The following is a 10,334-nucleotide window of genomic DNA, read 5'->3' on the forward strand; positions in this document are numbered from 1 at the left end:
GGAACAGATGAGACATACTTGTCAATTCAAAGGAAAGGGTTAATGTGCAACTAAAGATGTGTGTGATGCCCTCTGCCTCCTTTGTTTCCTCCTTTTTATATTAGCTGTCCAAGAGCAGAACCCAGAGCTGTTTTTGCCGTGGGCAAGGGATTATCCAAACTGACAGGACCTCCCTCCTGAGCGTACGTGGATTTGTGTGTTTCGGGTCATGCACATGTGTTCGTGTGTGTTTGTGCAAGACCTAATCTAAAACAGGTCTCTGTCATTAGTCCGGTTGAGGCCCCGGCACAGAGGGAGCTCATTATTCATACTGTAACATTATTTACTGTTAAACTGATCCTTCCATCTCTGCCTTTTTCCAGGACCCTGGGGCATAAATCCAGCTCCCTTCCCAAAGGCTCTCAAATCAGGTCTATTAAATGATTTGGGGGTTGTTTTCTGAAAGCTACATGTGAGTGCCAAGAGGCACTAACACACAGCAGAGAAGGTAACATAGTAATCATAGGTAAACCTTGCTTATATTATTCTGTTTGGGAAGTGATGCAAAACCAGCACATACTGCAGCAATATACTTTGGGTGTGGAGACTTATTAAATTCTGTATGTGAGTGTGTATTAGTGGTTTTAAGACCGGGTGGATGGAAAGTACAGATGCAAGAATTGCTAATGATTTGAAGTCAGGCCTACACACAAAGTAGAAGTCAACGGGTTAATCAAGTTGTGATGCATGGTATTAGAAGATGTGGTCGACACATTTCCACATCCCACCATCTCCTCTCCATCATGAAGAATTCATATTTTCCAAAGAAAGGGCTGTTATTCTAAGGAGTCGCCTATACAGAAAAGGAAGCAGTATAACAAAAGAAATATACGTCAAAAATGACGTAGCCACTTGAGTTGATTTAGTCATTAGTAAACTATAGAGGGATGATCGTCATCACGGCGGCTTTCCTTTATCTTTTCCATATATTTTCAGTCAAGACGTAATAAGGAAAGTGTTCCCACGTGCTGCCATGCATGCGTGTGGAGACTTTACTTTGAAGCATCATCCAGCAGGCACGCCCGCGTTGAGAGCAAATGATTGAATGTGTAACGATTTCATGGTTTTGATAATTGGAAATGTTTTCTGATTAGGAGTATTCCCTTATGTTTGTTTGTGTGTGTGTGTGCTGTATCTATGCAGTTGGTCTAGTTTAATGCAGTTTGAGCAGCTTAACTCGGTCATGAGTCACAGTGACGACAAGATTTCAGGAAGTCATCGCTCCGAGACAAGAAAAACTCTTCGTAACCCCCCAACATGTCATTTCTGTTCCTTTGTTTTTTCTGTATGGCTTAAAAAAACAAGATATGAAGAGTGATGTGAGTTTAAGAAGAGCAGGCAGGCAGATTTTCTTTGGACTAGTCTCGCATAGCCAGATCTCCAGAGTGCTGCATCAACACTGAAGAAAGGTCTGTACTTATATCATTATGGTAAAAAAGGGAAAAATGCACTGGCTCATATGCATTTCTTTAAAGCTGCAATGCAAAGAATTGGTGTCTCATCAAATTCGTAATCAGAACAAGCTGATTGTTGGGAGCTCAGAGCAACCGGAGGAGTGTTGGTGTTTGCACTGTTAGCACAGGAGCTTTAGACCAAGACAAGCTAGTTAGCTGGCTAGTTAACACGCTATCTTCGGTAGGTGTTAGCAACGCAACACACAGACATCGTAAGGTTAAAACTGTTGTTACTCCATTTTCTGTTCATAATTCTTAATTTTCGAATTTACGACTAAAATTCTCACAAATTGTACCTTCAAACCAATCATGATCGTCTTGAGTGGAGTTAAACCCAGGATGCAGCAATGGTGGCCCTGCAAAATAGTTACAGGGAGTCACCAGTCACCAGCAAGACCAGCATATGTTGTGTTTTGTTGCTGGTGTATGCTGTTTTTTCCAGCAGGGAGCTAGCTTGGATAGGCGTCCAACAGCAGGTTTACACCCACAGTCTACATATGGGGAGTCAGACCACCTCTGTATAGGACCAGGCTAGCTATTTCCTGTCTTTGTGCTAAGCAAGCTAATCACTTCCTGGCCGCGGCTTCATATTTAATGTACAGACATGAGACTGGTATCAATCCTTTCATCTAACTCTAGGAAAGCGGTCCATTTCTAAACTACTACTTAGCTACTTTTTCTCTCTGCAGCGATTTATTATAGACGGAAACATTGTTACATTTACATTGGATCAGCCAGCATCGGCTTCGCACATGCGCAATTTGCATTATGGACGAGGAGAGGTGAACATCTCCTCCAGCTCTGACTACAGCTGGGAGGAACTGCTGCGCGAGGACTGGGTCGCCTGTGAGTGCTTTGGGATGGGAGAGGGGCTAGGCAGCACCCGCTGCTCGCCGAGAAGAGCAGGAACGATACGTGCTTTCACGTCAGTGTCACCAAAAAAAGTCGCTAGATTTGTCACTAGTTGCTTTTCTGAAAAAGAGTCGCTAGAGGGGTCTGAAAACTTGCTAAATATACCGGCAAGTCAGTAAGTTGGCAACACTGGTGGAGACAGGCAGTGTTCTCAAGGCACTTGAGAACATGCATAAAGTTTGGACCTTTGGACTGTTGCAGAAAATCTGATGAGTCCAAAAACTCATCCAAAAGAAATCCGCAGTCCAGTAGCATTAAAAAATTCATCCACAGGCTTGTACAGGCAACGGAAAGAGATGGAGAAGATCAAATTTTTCATGTCATGTTACAATTTGCTCACGTATGGGCCAGAAAAACACAATACATGTAAATTGCTACAAATTCTTACATAGTGCATTTCCAATGATTGCTTGTAGACATAGAAAATCACCTTTAAGTCTCATCCATCAGAGATTGTTACTGTCAAAGTGAAATCCAACCTCTGTTAATCAAGGTTGAGTGACAGAAAAGTGGAGCATTCAAGCGAAAAAGTTTTATCAGACCTTGCAGAGTCATTACCTAACACCTGGTTCATCACTTTGGTCTTTATAGTGTTTCTCCATCCTCAGTAATGTAACACAAGCATGTTTGACCCGATTTAAGTTCAGACTAAGGATCTTTCATCCACACTCAGTGACCAGCGAGCCATTTTTTCAGCTGATTTCTGTAATAACCCAAAAAGTTATGCCACTGTTTCTCAGAAACGACGGCTCTCTTTTCACTGCCCATTGTCATTTAAGATCCAGATCCACAATGTGAATGTGGATTCCTACAGTTGAAATAGACCACAAACAGCAGGGGACTTCGTGCAGACAATGAGCCCTCTGCAAATACGCTCTATAAATGATCTTGTGAACCTCATCCCCTTTCCAGCACGACTGAAACACATGCAAGGCTTAGACAATGCATAAATATATCTTAACACATGTCACACACGATCCCAGTTTATGTATCAGTTACATAGGAGTGGGTTTGACTGGCTTCGATGTAAAGACATAATCAACTTAAAGTCCACATTACGCAAGATGGACAAAATAGACCAAACTCAACAAAGAAATTATTCCAATTCTGATCTTTTCAAAATGATAAAGGCCTCACATTGATTTGGCCTGACAGCCCTCAGGAGCTTCCAGGAAATGTGACTGAGAAAGTATCGAACACATGTCCGTCAGCAGCTGCAGCAAAGGAGCTGTTTTCTCCATAAGTCAGAAGTGGAGACTGGGCCAGTTAACAATAACAGGGCAGCTTGCCACACCGCAGTGTTGTGTAACCTACAAGCAAGCACGAAGTTTGGGAAATTTCTGCTCGCTTGTGTTCATGAATGGGAGCGAACAAGGACCCTCAAAAAGTCATTTTCTAACCACATTTGTTCTGTGTTTTTCGGATTTACTCGCAGTTAGCATTTCACTTAATTGTGTAATGTCAACACACTTGGTAGTATTGAGCAATCTCACTCCATCCCTTTGTCTTTCACTCACTTTCACACACTCTGTCGGTGATGGGATAAACAGGCCTCCATAACTGCACCCCGAGACAAGTTAAACACCCTCTTATGCCCCTGTAAAGCAGTGACACTATAAAGACAGCCAAATGGCCTGAGATAAATGGCAAAGAGGTTCATGTTTACATCCATTTCAAAGCAGCCAATAGATCTGGGAGGTATTTCGGTGCAAATATAAGCCACATGTGAGATCTGAGGGTCTGAGTCAAACTTCAAATACCTTCTCAGTGAAGGGCATGAGAAGCCACATGAGGTCAACGTTTGGCACCGCGATCATTCACTTCCCTCCGCTGCTCACACCTTCATCATATGCACACATGTGAGGACGCAGGAACACGCACAAACCCGACATGTGACATGTGACTCCTTTTGAAACTCGAACCCGAAGGCCAGCGTCAGCCAGGTATGTAGTTCTTGGAACACTTTGACCGACGCTAGATGATCAATTTTGATTATACCAACACTCCATTATTAAAAATCTAAAATGAGTCCAGATGAGATGGTGGGACAAAACCGTGGGTGCCGTGTCATTCTGGATGGGAGACGGAGCCCAGTCGGTCTCAGCAGGTGGGAGAATCAGGGTGCCAGACTATGGCTCCAGCCTCAGATCCAGCTCTGCTTCCTGGGGCTGAGAAGTGGACTGAGGATCCTGTCTCTGCAGGAAGTCATAACCAGCAACACCTGAGAACTGTCCTGCTTCATTCCGGTTAAAATGTGATATTGGTTTAGTCCTGGTGTGTCTCCCTGCGTGCTGCCTCTTGTCTGTGTTGCCATTTTAACTTTCTGTGAAGAGTCTAGCTTTCATGTGCAGCACCATGTCTAAACGGACTCAGCATCATCTCAGGCCCATTACAACCCCTCTCAGACTCTGTGGCACCAGAGCCATCAGTGTGTCTGTCTGTGAGTGTGTTTTGTAGTACGCACATTGACACTGACAACACATGGCAGTTCATACACAATACGCCTCAAATATCTGTCATAATGATGGAAGTGCTGGACACTTCAGGAGTTGAGGACTTCTTGTTATTATATAATAATGTTATTTGAAAAACATGTCAGTGGGCTAAGATTGGAGAATAAGATTTACACATAAGCTGTTTTGTAATGCTATATAACACATGCATACTTGAAGAAACACATTTTGAGCGGCATCATTTCATTACCTTTAACATTTGTAAAAGATGGACAGAATTCAAAGGTAGCTCTAAAATTATAGGGGGCAGCATAGCCGTGAACAGCTCCTTTTACAGAACATTTTAAAGAACTCACTGCTTTTACATCTTCTAGCTGAAACTATGGGGGGCTGTCAGATCACCTCTTGCAGTACAAAGTTCATAACACAGGATAGCTGGGGCTAGCTGGTTAGCATGCTTACTTGTGCAGATATTTCTGCAACACAGTACACAGAAGACTTCGACATAACGTCAGCACTGTTAAGTCTTCAAACTCTGTTGATAATGTGAGTTAATTGTTTGAGTGTTTTAAGCTAAAGGCCATATATTTTAAAATTAAGTATTAAGTATTTTTATATCAACAATGAAGACGAATACATGTTCCGTTAAAGATGTTGTTATGTTGTGTTGATTAACCCAACTAGAACCATCACTCGACTCCGTTTCCTTCAGCTCTACAGAGTGTTTTAGGTTATGTTTTGATTTTTTATGCCCCAGAACTTGAACACAACTGGAGCCTTTTTCCAGGAACAAAGCTCTGATAAACCAACCTTACCAGCACCAGATGACAGACAAACATTTATAGTGGTGCATTTCATCGATAAACAGCCAGATCATTTTTTTTTTTGGTGGTGGAGACCAAAACCGAGCAAATAAGTGAGTGAATATTGGACTCACTTCCAGTCACAAGGTCACCAGAAAAATGACTCCAAATGAAAGATGTTTAATGGGGAATTTGTTCACTGGCATGTTTACCATAGCTACAAGTTGTCAGTGGTCTGTTGACAGGTTGTTGCCCTTCCTCAAGTGGCCAATATCCAACATTTCTACTTTAAAAGTCATCATTTGTGTGAGATCTGTAACACTTATTTTAAATTCTGTCTGATAAGAATGCCAAAGAATCTAAAATGAATTCCATTATGTTCAGGGTGTCAGCCATTATCTCTTTATTTTCTTTGGTTGTGGTATCTAAGACCACCATGTTTGAGACCGTGAAGGGAATTTATGGCGAGGACAGTGGCTTATTTAACAAGTCACATCCTGTTTATCGAGAATGAAATGTCAATAGTTCACAGTTAACTCGCAATTCAGAAAGTTTCTCCGAAAGGGCTTTTGTGCAAAGGTCTCTCTGTGTGTGTGCATGTGTGTTTGTGCTTTTCCTTTCAGCATGTGTGCATTAGCTCATCCAAATGAGTAATAAGTAGCCGGAAGCCATAAAAGTACAGAGTTGACTCATCTTGGTCTGACGGCCACAAAGGCTGTCCCGAAGACGAGAGTTCAGAAACAGAAAATCACTCAAACTGCACAACACCATCTTAGCTCAGCTCTCGACGTGACACATGCGAAGATTCCCCATTCTTTCTGTCATGCAGACAATACAATGGACCAACTGTATACGCTTGTTTTTAGATTTACTGCCAACCTCTGTATGGCTGTTGAGCCTTCCATGGTTGTCGCTCTCCATGGATAACAAATGGAATTTGTGCTGTAGACTGTAGACTGTAGTTTAGACTGATGACTCCTGACTGCAGAAAGTCCCACTTCCAGAAAACTAAAGTTAATCACAGATATTTCTCACAGAGCTCCTGGCTGTACAACCACAGTTGAGGAGCCAATTATTTATTTTCACTCATCTCTGACTACAAGAAATAGGTTTCTTTTTGAGTCTGCTGAACCACACTAGCTTACTTTCAGTTGTTAACAGCACTCATGTTACACCGTCAGACAAAAAACAACTATTTAAATCCCTCACTTCTTCACAGATCTACCTTCGATCCCCTATCCAAAACTGATGATCTATTTTTGCTTAATTCCAATAAGGAGTCCCCCAACTGCACTTAACGGTGCAATGTTTAAGAATTGGCCACCTGTTGAACCCATACTCCCGCAAACAAAGGCAGCATATCACTCGAGTAGGTAAGTGCTGCTAACTATAAAGCTTAAGTAGCTGTGCAGCTAGCTGGAGAATTAGTGTTAACACCACTAGCACGGGTCCTCTAGTCCTTCACGGTTTTTTGTGTGTGTGTGTGTGTGTGTGTGTGTGTGTGTGTGTGTGTGTTTTTTTTGTTTTTTTTTACACAATTTCAGAGATGTGGGCAGCACTTCAGATGTCTGGATTGAAGTTTAATCAGGAATTACACATACATGATATAATTCGTACAGAAAGAGCATAACATCAGTCCACCAATCAGAACAGAGGAACACTCTAAAAGATCAGTGACATCACGATGACATCATTTATGACATCATCATTTTATATTTTAGAATGTTGCCGGACACTCCAAAAGATCAAAGCCTTTTGAGGCTTTGAAATCATCATGAAACATTGATAGGCTTTGTTTAATTTACATTTCTTTAACGTTTCATTTACTGAACAAGGAAGTGATACAAAGAGCACCGACTTTAACAAACGCGGAGACATGAACAGAGAGGAGAACGACCAGGTGTCCAGCCAAGCTAGCACCAGCCAGGGCCAAACCAGCCAGGAGGAGAACCTTTTGCAAGAAAATAGCGACTTGCACCAAGGAAGTGATACACAGAGCACAGGCTCAGAAATCAGTGAGTCATCTCACTTAACAAGAATGTCATCGACAGAGAAGACAGAAGTCCCAACGGAATCCTTAGATGATCCGGGGGAGCAAATCGACACCCTGGGTATGATGCCCTGGGAGGAAGAGAGAGAGTCCTGTCTGCAACGTATAGTGCTTTTGTGCAAAGAAATTAAGAAGCTCAAATTGGAGATCAAGTGCACAAGTGAGTGCAAAACCCCACTGCCAAAATCATTTCCTGTTGTTTGGAAGGAATGTAGGAAGGCCCTAAAGGACAATCTGCAGATAGAAGACAAATGCGAGGAACTGAATGTCCTCATGAAAATAAATATTGAACTAAAGGTGGCCCTTGAAAAACAGGTGCAGCACTTAGAGGAGATACAGACCAATCACAAGAGATTACAGGCTCAGAGGTCAGAGATCTTGCTTGCACATGCAGAATGGACAGTAACACCTAAACCATCATTATGGAGAAGATTCATTCTGTCTTTCAAAAGGAAATGAACAAAAGATGCTTGTGCGAGTGAGGTTTGAGTGTGGATGTCCGAATGGAGTCGTGCGTCTGGCTGCCTGATACATGTGGGTCTGACTGGGTCTCCTGAGTGGAGTGACCCTGTTCTCTGGGTTGTTGTACGGGTTTTCTAGGGCACCTTGTTTGTGGTGGAACGAACTCCCCACCAATGTCCGGACAACGGAATCACTCGCCATCTTCCGCAAAAGACTCAAGACTCGTTTTTTCAGGCTATCGACGGTGATATGCTGTAGCTTCTTTCTTGTGACAAATGTACTTAATGTACTCAAAAAAATTCCCCTTAAGATGTCCTGGAAGCTGGGGAGCCGTTTAGCACAGCTGGTAGTAAAGATGGCCCGTTTGCGAACGAATCAGTTCAAAGGGACGACTCTTAGACGCGAACGAACTGACCTGATTCCACGTTTCACTTCTCTCTCATCCGTTCTTTCGTTCTCACACACTAGTTGCTGTGTTGTTTGCTGTTTAGTTATTAAAGTGGCGAAGAGGACTGAGAGCCAGCCAATTGTATGCGGAGTCTAGGACACTGTCGTCAAATTTTAGCCGTTGAGAAACAGGAAAGCATAGCAACCGCTTCCATGAAAAAAACCCATTTCATTTCGTTCGTAGCTCATCATTCTCGTTTAGTCAGTCAGTCACCCTTGGCTTACCTTTAATGCATGTCAATTGAATGTCAAGGTGAATGTTCACATTATCCACTGTTGTGTTGTCTAAAAGTACACATAATCATTTAGCTGCAGCAATGTGTTTGTACTACAGTGTTATGTTGACCTTGAGCACGATCGTTTGAGAACGAGGATCTGAGAACTGTGCATTACATGATTCACCGCTAAACGACGTTGTCCCGGAAACGCGACTGACCGAACAATGAGCTAACAATATGAACTTTCTTCCCGCCGAACTGACCGATTGAACTGAATCTCAACATCAATCAATGAAATCCAGAGCGGGCGTCCCATGTGCAGAGGCTTTGTTCTCACTGCGGCCATGTTCGAGTCCTGGCCTGGGTGCCCTTTGCCGCGTGTCGACCCCCTCTCTCTTACCCTGTTTCCTATCAGCTGCTCTATCAATAAAAGCTATTATAAAAGTTATCTGATAATGTATGGAGAATCAATATATAGGGTAGAAATATTTAAAAAAGGGTAGAAATGTGAAAAAATAATTGCCTGAAATGTCATAAAACTATAAAGCAAAGTGCTTTGATATACAGTACAAATCATAAATACCAAAAATTAAAGTGATGGTGCTTTTGCCATCGTTGCTGCTTGTCGCCAAACCAACGCACAGTTTTTGTTAATCACGTTGTTTTTCTTGTATTTCTTGACTGATAGTGTTGTATTTGCATGTTGGTATGCGCCCATTTTCTCTTAATTCCACTCTTTTCTTACCTTGTGACCTTTTTCCTTTAAAGTAGAACAGAGCGTTTATGTATATGCTTGCATGGCAACAAGTTCAAAGCTGTCTCACTGAGGACATGAACATGTTCTGCTTCGTGTTACCCGCGAGTTCATGTGAGCAGTGTGTGAGAGAAATTCAACATAACATTGGATTAGACATGCTTTTATTTCCCTCTCCTTATGGGCAATATGAGCAGTGAGGGTGGGAGAAAGCCAAGGGACAAACTGTACAAAGACACAGAGACCTGGGGAGGTGCTTTTTAAATATATATCTTAGATTGAATAATCAAATCAGTTGAGCAGTACATTGAACGTTTTGTCCTGCTCTGTACAACAACATTGTTTAGATGATCTGGACCAAATCATCTGGTGCCGCTGGGATCTCGCTCTTTTTTCCCAACCGGTCCCACTCTGTGTGAATGAGCTTTGGCCATTTGTCCAAGCTAAGCGGCACCAGCAAAAGCACAGTGCAATAACAGCAGGCTGCAATAATATTTGCCATAATTACCCAGAGAACATAAACATATCCGCACCTGGCTCAGCTGGGCTACCTGGTCAGTCTGAAGCTGGTGGTGCTGCAGTAACCCCATGCTCAGGTCATGATGCGGTCTGCCAAAAACATCAGGGGGTTCTCTCCTGTCTTTTCGGGCTCCCACACAAACTTTCTCAATGTATTTTTAATGATTTGGAAACATTTTTCATGTCGAAGAGTCAACACCGCGTACCGGTGGGTGTCTTTGGG

The sequence above is a fragment of the Sparus aurata genome, chromosome 11, assembly GCF_900880675.1.
Source record: "Sparus aurata chromosome 11, fSpaAur1.1, whole genome shotgun sequence".
NCBI classification, from domain to species: domain Eukaryota; kingdom Metazoa; phylum Chordata; class Actinopteri; order Spariformes; family Sparidae; genus Sparus; species Sparus aurata.